Source organism: Lissotriton helveticus, chromosome 8 (assembly GCF_964261635.1).
Source record: "Lissotriton helveticus chromosome 8, aLisHel1.1, whole genome shotgun sequence".
Classification (NCBI taxonomy): Eukaryota; Metazoa; Chordata; class Amphibia; order Caudata; family Salamandridae; genus Lissotriton; species Lissotriton helveticus.
In genome coordinates, this window is record NC_136069.1 from 1442788747 (window position 1) to 1442800959 (window position 12213).

A 12213-nucleotide genomic window follows, 5' to 3' on the forward strand; every position below is an offset into this window, starting at 1 on the left:
CATCAGAATGTAATGAAGATCACTTACAGAAACAATCCGGAAACGATGGGGCTCTTTGAAATGGCAGAAAGATTGGTTTTTCTAAACCCATATTTCATTATCACCTATTAGATAATTTCCATGACATTCATCAACACTATATTCTTCACAGACACACACTGTATTTAATGCCTGGTTACGATTACACTGTAATCATTTTATATATGATAAAAGTACAGTAACCCATAAGAAAATAAAGTTAAATTGCATAAGCACCTCTATGCGATTCAGGTCACAATGTGTTCTACATGAAAAATGTGCTCGCTTGCTCAGTGTGTAAGGCCCCACATGTTAAAACTAAGCCAGAAAGCCCTCTCTCATCACTGAAAGGAATGTGCTTCATAGTTTTAAAGAAGTTAAACAGGTGCCTGGCACTGGTCGTAAATCAAAGGAAGCCAGATTGTCACCTGATAAGAAACGCTCTGAAATGTACTATCCAGATAAAGCAATACAAGCTGTAAGGGCATGTAACTCGGAAAGCAACAGTTCAGGGGTGAGATGCTGAAAAAGAAAAAAATGAACAAAAAAATGTGAAGCATAACCACATAATCACTTCATGATTGTGCTCTCTTTAAGATCACTACAATATTCCTCTACAGAAAAATAAATATAAGAATCACCACAACTTGGCCTCCTCCTAGATGTTGTCTAACGGCTACAGCAGACAACCTCACCTGGTTCCAGCCTCGGCAGGGACGCCCAACACCCTGTGATTCTGGGCAAATCACTTAGGGGCATATTCTCAAGGATTTAACGCTGACTTTAACAGCCAAAGTGCAATAAATTTCTCGCCCCATTCACAAGCTGGTGCTAACAGCCCATATCACCAGTTTACCTGCGATAGCAGCTGCAAAAAACATCGCTACAGATGACACCAGCAACTATCGCTAATGAGATAGCATTCTCGTGCAAAAAGCCACGACAACACCACTCCGCAACATTCTTAGCGGACAGCCAGATCGACTATAAGAACCCAAAACAGGCGATAAAGTGCATTAGCAGCAGGAAGGAAATTAACACCTGCTCTGACCTGGTGTAAAGTCGGATGACAGTCTGCACCAGAAATGAGAGCCTAGGTCAGAGCCACACCTGAAGGGCAACAGATGCCATGGAGCCACTGATCATGCAGCCGGGAGCCCCAAAAGGGCGAAAAAGGGTTTGCATCTTCTGTGACAATTGCAATTTCAAGGTTATGGAGAAATAGCAGTAGTCCTAATACAGGGACTTGGGTCCTCATGTATGGGGAAATTCACCTGAAAAATTTGTGAATGATCAGTAGCTTAAAGATCCATATTTTATTTTAATTTCTGCTTAGTTTGAAAACCATCTTGGACATTAGTGTGAGGCAATGATGACAAGTACTTTTCAGGTAACTTGTAGGTGTTATTACAGTAGCTGTAGTAAGGCTCACTAGTGTGGACTAAGTTGAATATCATGTCAGATTAAGGGTAGAGTAAAAACGTCCACATTTGAATGTTTCTCTTGTGATTTGAATGAGCATTAAAAAAAAAGAAAATAACAACTTATGCTAGGTGACCTAATTATCTAGGCCCTGTGTAAGTATTCTGGGGAGTAGGGGTGTGCTTTGCAATTTTAAAAGTTCCATTATTCCTTGTATAGCATACATTAAGAATAGGGCTTCTATTTTGTTTTGTTTTTAGGGCCTTGCCTGCAAGATGCGTCTCACTTGTGAAACTCTGTTCCCAAAAGGGCTTGGAGCCCACCCATTGCTTACCATTGGTCTGCTTCAGTAACACTTATCTTTGCTGCCGTCTTAATTAGGTAATGCAGCCAAAATGTCACTTCTGATGCTTGCTGTAGGACAGTAACCAAGCACTGATTGATTCAACGTAATAAGTGCCCGTCCGCTGCTACCGACGTGGTTCAGTTACTATTTCTTCCCCCTCATGCTGCCTGATGCTCCCTACATAGCCCTTCTTTATTAATGTTTTATTTTATTTTGGTGTTTGCAGTCTGCCTCCTACCCTCTGTTATCTCTTACTCCTGCTCCCTGTTGCTAATTACTCCGTGCCCCTTCTGCCCATTCTCGTTGTTTGTACACCATTCTCCCTCCTGTTATTACTTGCATTCCCTCACTCTTACCGGTGTTGCTTGTTTTACATCACTCTGTCTCACTGGCACACTTCACGTTTTACTCTTTCACTCTCCTGCTTCTACGCATGAAAGAAACACAGGATTTATGTTACTTCTCATGGTCTGGAGTTTCCAGCAGAGATGGCAAGCATTATGCTCTCACGCAAAGCTCTGCGGTGTTAGTTTAGTGCCATAAAGAACACTAATCCTGATGGGTTCCGGAGTAGTGTGCTACTTGCGCCTTAAAACCCCATCAGGGATAGCAAGCGCTATATAAATACAAACCTCTCTCCCTTCACTATCCCGCCACCTACCCTTCTCTACCCAAATAACTGAATAACATATCCACTACTCAAATTAATTCATATTTTACTATACTAATTTTCAACACTAATCCTTTATGGGTTCCAGAGTGGCGTGCTACTCGCCAGAAAAGCGCCTCAACATCCATCAAGGGTAACAAGTGCTATTGAATGCAAACCTTTCTTCCTCATTTATCCCTCCGCTATCCTTCTCACTCCAAACAACTGACTAATATCCACCACTGAAATACTTTCATATTTCACCATATTAATTCACCACTAATCCTTTATGGGCTTCCCGAATAGCGTGCTTCAACACCACATCAGGGGTAACAAGCGCTATATAAATACAAACCTTTTTTCCTCCTCTATCCTTCTGCTATCATTCCAAATCCAAATAACTGACTAACCTATCCACCACTTAAAATATACTTGCATGTTTCACTATACTAATTCAACACTAATCCTCTATGGGTCCCGGAGTAGCGTGCTACTTGCCGAAAAAGCGCTTCGATGCCTCATCAGGGGTAGTAAGTGCTATATAAATGCAATTACAATACAATACAATACTTAATTGTGCATGTGTGCTATTGTACCCATCTCCCCTGCACCCCCAGCCCTGGTCATTATTTACTCTGGTGCTGTTGTGTCCAGTCATGTTGAGCAGTGTCTGGTCCCCCAACTCCTGCCACCATCTCCCCACTGATGACTGTGAACACCATTTCCTCCATTTCGTTCAGCTCCTACTGTGGTGCAGGAATCCCACCTCCAGTCTACATTGCTGCCTTCCGGTTGTTGGCGAGTTTCTGCTTGGTTTTGCACTTCACATCATACCAGCGCCTCTTGACCTCTTCCATTCTCCTCTTCAGCACTGCCACTGCATTCACCTTGTCCACCATGAACTAGCATATTCCATTTTTTGTTGCCAAAGACACAGTGGAGGTGACGAACAGTAGTTGATGGTGTTCTACCACCTCCGGTATCAGGATCCTGTTTTCCTGCGGACTGCACTGCTTCTTCTTACTCTTCTTGTCCTTGCGCTTCTGAGACTCCGAGGTCCCAGGCTGGTCCTCCGGGGGGCTTGTGGGGTTCGGGTTGTCCTCTGTACTTGCTCCGGCAACATCCATTGTGCTTTGCTGTTGTTTGACTTTTGTTTGTATGTTTTTTTTCTACTTTTATGGTGATTTTTTCCCACCTGACGTGTGTGAATTGCAGGCCTGTCGCTGGTTTTCGCAGATTTTTGTATCACAGTTGGCCACATCGCAACTTTTTTTGTGTTCGTGTTTTGTATTTTTGCGTTGTCGAGTTGACTTTATAGAGGACATTTGACGCATTATCGTGGGCCTATCGCATGGTACCGCTGTGTTGTGAATACAACGTAAACACGCCGTTATTTTTCCGCAATAAACTGCGATGTGAAGAGTTGCATTAAGCTAATTTTGAGGTTATTATCACACTTTCTTGAGAATATCCCCCTTTATCTCCCCCGTGCCTAACAAAATGATTGTGTCCGTTTGTAACCAACAGGTGCTCATGTAAAGTGATCTGAAAACTTCGGGTCGAGTTCGTGCTATATAAAACAAAACAAAAAAACATATAATCCAGAAGGGAGACACATTTTTCGATACCCACCCTCTTGCAAAGATTGCAGTGCAATAGCACAACATTGAAGGAGGCAGCTATGGGGTTGAATAACATATCCACTACTCAAATTAATTCATATTTTACTATACTAATTTTCAACACTAATCCTTTATGGGTTCCAGAGTGGCGTGCTACTCGCCAGAAAAGCGCCTCAACATCCATCAAGGGTAACAAGTGCTATTGAATGCAAACCTTTCTTCCTCATTTATCCCTCCGCTATCCTTCTCACTCCAAACAACTGACTAATATCCACCACTGAAATACTTTCATATTTCACCATATTAATTCACCACTAATCCTTTATGGGCTTCCCGAATAGCGTGCTTCAACACCACATCAGGGGTAACAAGCGCTATATAAATACAAACCTTTTTTCCTCCTCTATCCTTCTGCTATCATTCCAAATCCAAATAACTGACTAACCTATCCACCACTTAAAATATACTTGCATGTTTCACTATACTAATTCAACACTAATCCTCTATGGGTCCCGGAGTAGCGTGCTACTTGCCGAAAAAGCGCTTCGATGCCTCATCAGGGGTAGTAAGTGCTATATAAATGCAATTACAATACAATACAATACTTAATTGTGCATGTGTGCTATTGTACCCATCTCCCCTGCACCCCCAGCCCTGGTCATTATTTACTCTGGTGCTGTTGTGTCCAGTCATGTTGAGCAGTGTCTGGTCCCCCAACTCCTGCCACCATCTCCCCACTGATGACTGTGAACACCATTTCCTCCATTTCGTTCAGCTCCTACTGTGGTGCAGGAATCCCACCTCCAGTCTACATTGCTGCCTTCCGGTTGTTGGCGAGTTTCTGCTTGGTTTTGCACTTCACATCATACCAGCGCCTCTTGACCTCTTCCATTCTCCTCTTCAGCACTGCCACTGCATTCACCTTGTCCACCATGAACTAGCATATTCCATTTTTTGTTGCCAAAGACACAGTGGAGGTGACGAACAGTAGTTGATGGTGTTCTACCACCTCCGGTATCAGGATCCTGTTTTCCTGCGGACTGCACTGCTTCTTCTTACTCTTCTTGTCCTTGCGCTTCTGAGACTCCGAGGTCCCAGGCTGGTCCTCCGGGGGGCTTGTGGGGTTCGGGTTGTCCTCTGTACTTGCTCCGGCAACATCCATTGTGCTTTGCTGTTGTTTGACTTTTGTTTGTATGTTTTTTTTCTACTTTTATGGTGATTTTTTCCCACCTGACGTGTGTGAATTGCAGGCCTGTCGCTGGTTTTCGCAGATTTTTGTATCACAGTTGGCCACATCGCAACTTTTTTTGTGTTCGTGTTTTGTATTTTTGCGTTGTCGAGTTGACTTTATAGAGGACATTTGACGCATTATCGTGGGCCTATCGCATGGTACCGCTGTGTTGTGAATACAACGTAAACACGCCGTTATTTTTCCGCAATAAACTGCGATGTGAAGAGTTGCATTAAGCTAATTTTGAGGTTATTATCACACTTTCTTGAGAATATCCCCCTTTATCTCCCCCGTGCCTAACAAAATGATTGTGTCCGTTTGTAACCAACAGGTGCTCATGTAAAGTGATCTGAAAACTTCGGGTCGAGTTCGTGCTATATAAAACAAAACAAAAAAACATATAATCCAGAAGGGAGACACATTTTTCGATACCCACCCTCTTGCAAAGATTGCAGTGCAATAGCACAACATTGAAGGAGGCAGCTATGGGGTTGCAGATGTAAATGTAAATGTAAATGTAAATGTATTTCGATTTATATAGCGCACGTTTCACCCAGGGGTCTCAAGGCGCTTGCTTAGGGAACCCGTCCTGGTATTCCCCTGTGAGAGATACCCCGGCAGGGTATTCACAAGGTGAAAGCCAGGCATCCCGCCGCGAGGGGCCGTAGTGGAGATTAAGCAAGCTATTGCCCAGAGTCGCAGAGTGTGACCCCGTGAGTCGAGTAGGCACCGGAGCGAGAATTGTCGAGTCCCTGGAATTTTTGAGCCCGAGACCCGCCGAGGCGGGGAATCGAACCCTGGTCCACGGCTGATCTCAGCTTCCGGGTCTGCTGCCTCTAACCACTGAGCCACACTTCTCCACATGCACTGGCAGCTATGTGGAGGTATCATGAAGCTAACCATTGAAAACGTAAAACACGTTCAAGCCCCAAGAGAGCCCAGCTAAGAAAGAAGATTAAGTGATATTGGTTCAATCGGAGGCAATTATTGGAGTTAGCTTGGTTTTTCCACCCCTCCTCCCCCTCTCCCCCCCCAACTATTAAACACACAAAATCCATGCCGCCTCCCAGGCCTTATGAACGCCGTTGTGCCTTATTGTAAGACAACTAGTAAAAATTATTAAATCGCTTTCTTAAGATTTGCCTTTTCGTGGAAAAAAATGGTAATGGGTATTGATTGTAATTATGGATGAAATGCGGTAATACAGAATTAACATGAATGCAGTTGAAACGAGTTTAAAATAATATACAGAAGTGTTTTTTAACTTATATTAATAAGGCCACATTTTGATGAAAACTCAATTTTAACAGGGATGCTCTTCTGATGCTGCATTGTTATGCCACTCCTGGTCTTCCCCCTCCCTGCTCGTCCCCTTGCGTTTCTTCTTTCCCAACATCTCTGCAGAGCAAAGACAAAAAAAAATATCACAATAGTTTTCTTAAATGTACATGTATTGTGTTCCTAATGTTGCAAGTGCTCAAGGTCCTTCCTCTGTAGTCCCCTTGTTAGGTCACCACTCTCCCACCACTGTTGTATAGCTTATTTTTTAGAAATATTCAATATTAAGATGAAGATTCATAATCTGATTTGCTCAATATAAACTGCTTCCAGTCATGCTATTCTGAGACTTTAGTTTTCTCCCATTTCCTATGCAACAATTGTGTATAAGAACCCCTTAGTTTTCCCGGGTGACTCTTCATTTCTACCACGGTCTCTACATGTTTTTCTGCGATTTAGCTGTTCATTTTCTGATTACGTACCTTGCATTTGAGCGTTTATGACATTTTTCAATTTATTCTGTACCACTTGAGAAGATTTTTTTAGATTTTGTTATAAAAATACTTTAACTTTTCCCTCATCCAGAACGAAGCTATTGAGTGGTTCCAGTTAATTATTTGATACTCTGCTAAACAAATGTTGGGCTTGATGTTGAGAAGGGTTCATTTTAGCGCAAGATCAGCATCAGAGCAGAATCGCCAGTGATACATTTTGGGTGATTTTAAATTTTGGGTCTCATAAAAGTTTGGGGTATGGGTCATCCGCTTCCGCATGCTTTAGGCTGAAACTTCTGACTGGGTGAAGTCATGCACCATTTATTGTAATTGCACATAACCAGGTCTGCAACTCAGAATCAGATTCAAATTGAGTACCAGTTAATTATTGAACAAAGTTTCATTAGTAATTAGCAGGGGCCAAATTACACAAAGTGCCCTGAGGGCTCAACGGACACGTGCACCGACTTTCTGCATCTCTGGGGCTCTTTGGTATTCAAAAGGGGTTTCAGTTACACTAGAGGCTGGTAGGGAACGGGTTTGGCGGGGTGGGGGGAGCAAAATATAAAAATTTAAAACACATACCTCCATCCCCACAGCCGCCAGCTGCTGTCTTTCCTCCATTGCTTCAAACCGGAAGGAGAAAGTACACAGGCTCCCCTAAGCCAATCACAACGCTGCAATGCAGTGTTGTGATTGGTCTCAGCCCTCAGATGGGGACAGGGAGCTTGGGCATGTTCCCTACCAGGCTGTGCATTACAGCCTGGTGGGGAACATACTAAGTGCACATGACTGGCCCCAGACAGCCGGGCTGGCAGTCATGCACACTCAATGTGCACAAACCACTCCTCCCCCTGTTCTACTAGCCCTACCCCTGCACCCACAAAAAATATGATCTGTGCCGTTATTTGCCCAGCCCCTTTAATAATACGGATCACTGATATAATATCGATTACACTAATATAGAATTACACAAATATCGAGGATAAAATATCGAATAAAAAAATATCGAATTCCTATCTACAAACAGGTAAGTACAAAAATATCAAATCAAAAATGTAGTTAGTCAAAATATCAATTTTTTTTAAATGTCTTAACAATAATTTAAAATTAATGAAATATTAAATAACCTTAAAATTATTAAATAGTTAATTTAAGTTATTAAAAAAACCTAATTGTATTTTTCAAAACATATATATATATATATATATATATATATATATATATATATATATATATATATATATATATATATTAACATAATATTAATAAAAAAATATACAATATTTTTACCGTAGGATAGCGGGAGGGTAAAATTTACTATTACCACTCCAGTGAGTACAACAGTAGGGAAAGCGTTGGCTAGCGTAGGGGTAAAATTACTATTCCCACTCCAGAGAGTGCAACAGTAGGGAAAGCGTTGGATAGCGTAGGGGTAAAAATTAGAATTCCCACTCCAGAGAGTGCAACAGTAGGGAAAGCGTTGGATAACGTAGGGGTAAAAATTACTATTCCCACTCCAGGGAGTGGAACAGTAGGGAAAGTAAATACTTCATATATTAATAAAAATAAATTAAATATTAATGCCAATAAAAAATTACTTAAAAAGTTATTACCTGTTTGTTTAGAAGAGACCACCAACTCTAACTCTAAGTTTCTTAAGCACCCCTTTTTAGCCCAAGAAATATGGTAAACATAATAAATCAATATGTAATAACTGAACAGATCTAGCTAATGCATTCCTTTTCTTAACATCATTAAGCCCACATAAATTCAGAGTACATATCTTTAATTTCCTATCCATTTCCGAAGAATCTTACACAACGGAGAATCAGTTCTGTAAAAAAATCATAACCTCTTAGCAATTTAAATACCCAATCAATATTTAAGACATTCTGTAGACAATTTGGCTGTTGCTGATTTTTCACCCCCACCACGACACACAACTCCCACCACCATGACCCCACCCTAAACCCCTTACCCATCACCCTTCCCACCCCATCCTCCCACCCCGTTCTGCCCTCCCTTCCCACCATATGAGGCCCAGGGACTATCAGTCCTTGCAAGTAATGGAGCACCGCACCCCCCCCCCTTCCCGGGGTAGAGAAGAGAATATTATACATTTTACATTTTAAATCTGAAAAGAAAGACAAAAGAAGAGAAGAGAAGAGAAAAAATAAGAAAGCCAAGAGGAGATGATGAGCCCCCCCCCCGCAGCTGAAAGAAGAAGATTGCAGAAAACATAATTCTAATACTAGTACATTTACTCGACCCATCACAGTCTACAGAGACACCAAAAAGTCCTTCGCCTCTATCTCGGAAAAAAAAACCTGGTCTGACCTTTCGCTATAACTTTAAGCTTTGCCGGATACTGAAGATATACAGTAGCCCATTTGCTTTGAAAACCAGGTATAAACTGACGGAGATGCCAACGTTTAGATACCGTTGCCTCACAAAAATCTGGCCTAACAAAAAAATTACAATCTTTGGCAACTCCTCTTTTGTCGGGTCTGGCTAATTCATATATAGCTTCTCTTGCTAGAAAGTTATTAAAGCACACTAAGATAGATATTGGACGGTCTTCCTCTCCTTGCCGTGGTTTCCGAACTGTAAAGGGAAACCTATGAGCTCTTTGAATTTCAATTGACCAGTCCCAGGAAGTCAGTTCTTTATAAGCTTCAGAAAGAAGTTCGCAGACAAATTTCCAAGTATCAGATCCCTCTTTCTTCTCAGGGATGCCTAAAATACGCAAGTTGTTTCTGCGTGCTTGGTTCTCCAACTCGGATACTTTATGGCTAAGGTCATCTCGATGTGTCTTGATAGAGTCCATCTCAAGTTTTTGAGTGGCCAGATCATCTTCTAAGGCGGATATTCGAGACTCCGCTTCTGTAACTCTAAAAGCCGTATCAGAGCAGATTTTAATCACGTGCCTGACAGCATTCTTCACTTTACTACAGGTTGCTTGTCTACGCGTGCTTTCTGCTTTACTCTCTGCTCTGTGACTCATCATGGTGTTATAAATTGTAGACAGAGTAATCTCTCGGGACGTGCTTTGCTCATTTACAGGTTTATCAGCATCAGTCTTTGATGTTTCAGACAATTCTGATTCTGGTTCCATTCCTACCTCCCCAATCATCTTTTCTATAGAAATACCTTCTGGAAGTCCTTTCTTGGATTTGGTGCGACGGGACCCTCTTTTTCTCATTTTTTTTTATAGTAGACATAACAGAATTTGGCGAAACCGGATTTAACCTTAATTCATCCTCTGTACTACTGCCTTCATGATAATCCATCCAGTCTTTACTAAGATTAGTGCTCTCATCTGAAGACGGATCGGACAGAGAGTAAAAATTGGCCCCAATCTCTTGAGAGCCCATCAGTCCATATGAAGAGGCACCCTCCTTTAATGCCAATGAATTTATCTCAGAAACAAGATTGTCCAAGCTGCCGGTCATACCTTCTGTAAGTGAACGACCTAAAACTTCGTCTCCCACAATACCCTTCTCCGCACTTTTATGGTTTAGAGCCGCGTTTTCATGCTCTGTCATTTGTTCCAAATTAATAGCAGGAGCATTAGACATAGCTTTTGATGTTGTTACATTATGAGAAGGGGAGGTTTCACTAATTTCCAAAGTAGGTGCTTGCAAAGTGTCCGCTTTATGCGCAAAGGTCTCGCTCCCAGCCGCGAATTATGGAGAAGCATTCTTGGACATCTGTCTCTCAAACAATGCTCGTAAGGTGTGTGTCCCTCGCTTTGTCACACGTGTTGACGCACTTATTTTTTCTGAGCGATCACCTCCCTTTCTCAGAATAGCAGCGGAAACATTTTGATTAGCACTCTCATCTCGTTCCCTTCTCTCATCAGTTACTCCTGTAACATTCTCGCTGTCCTCAGCTATATTAGGCTGCTCTTTCGCTTTTCCGCTGTGCTCGGTGACCTTCGGTGGCATCCTTCTTCGAGTCACTGTCTGCATTCCCCCACACCCACACACAACTCCACAGCGTAGTCCAGAAAAAAAAGCGAGGAACCACCAAATTGGGGCACTTCGCAGCGAAAGACGCAGTATACCTACAACCATCCGGCCAGGGAACACAGAGCCACAGGGCTCAGCGCAGATATGTGCGAGCAAAAAAAAAAAAGGAAAAAAAAAGAAAACTCCATCCCAGACAAAGCAGAAATGCTGTCAATATTATAGTGTGGCAAAGTTCTCACCGTGTTTGTCCATATGGGCAATCTTCCCTTGCCAGAACAGACAACCGAGGCTGCCGCAAAATATTTGGTATAGCCAAGCTTTTCTGCTATTTAGCCAGGGTTTATCTGTAAGCGACTAAAGCGAGCAGGGAGCCTCCAATCAAAGAACCACTGCATAAATGTTTCCCGGGGATCAGAATCTCCTCCCCAGGCAACAGGATAATATGCACTATTAAATTACGGAGTTCTCACCGCAATTCGTCTTTGACAAGGTCCGCAGAGCCTCCACCGGAGCATCGACCCTCATAACGCTGAAACAGAGTTTTCTCCTATGTTTGTCCATGCGGGCTCCGTATCGGGTAGAATGCTCCGGCCGTAGAAAATCAACACAGGTCACAGGTGTGCCTGGAGAGCAGAAGCTCCTCCACAAACACCGAACAGGACTTGGAGCAAACGGAGGTACAGAGCAAACGGTAAGCCTGGTTATTTTCATCCAAGTTGCCGGTTTTCATAAAATCTTCACCGCTCTCAGGTGCACCTTTATCTTTAACAAACCACAAAAGCGCTACAGATGCTGGTTCTCTTCTCGGAGCCCGGAGTGAGGGAGAGAGCTGCTTACACAGCCCACGCCACGGCCGCTATCTTGCCTATAATAATGAGGCGCTGGTTGGGTGTATGTACCAAACTAGCAGAAGATAAATGGGGGCGCTGGGTAGTTAGCGAATTTAAGATCGGCCAGTTTAGATTTACGCTTTGTAATGTATATGGTCCTAATTTGGACGACTCTGAACTTATGAATTATCTGAATGTAGAATTGGCCCAATGGGCCCAACCAGTGGGGATCTGTGGTGATTGTAATATTCACATAGATGCGAGTATGGATTTAAGAGAGCATATGGTATATACAGGTAGAAAGAAACAGGTATCCAGAACGCCTCAGCCAGACTCATCCTCGACATCC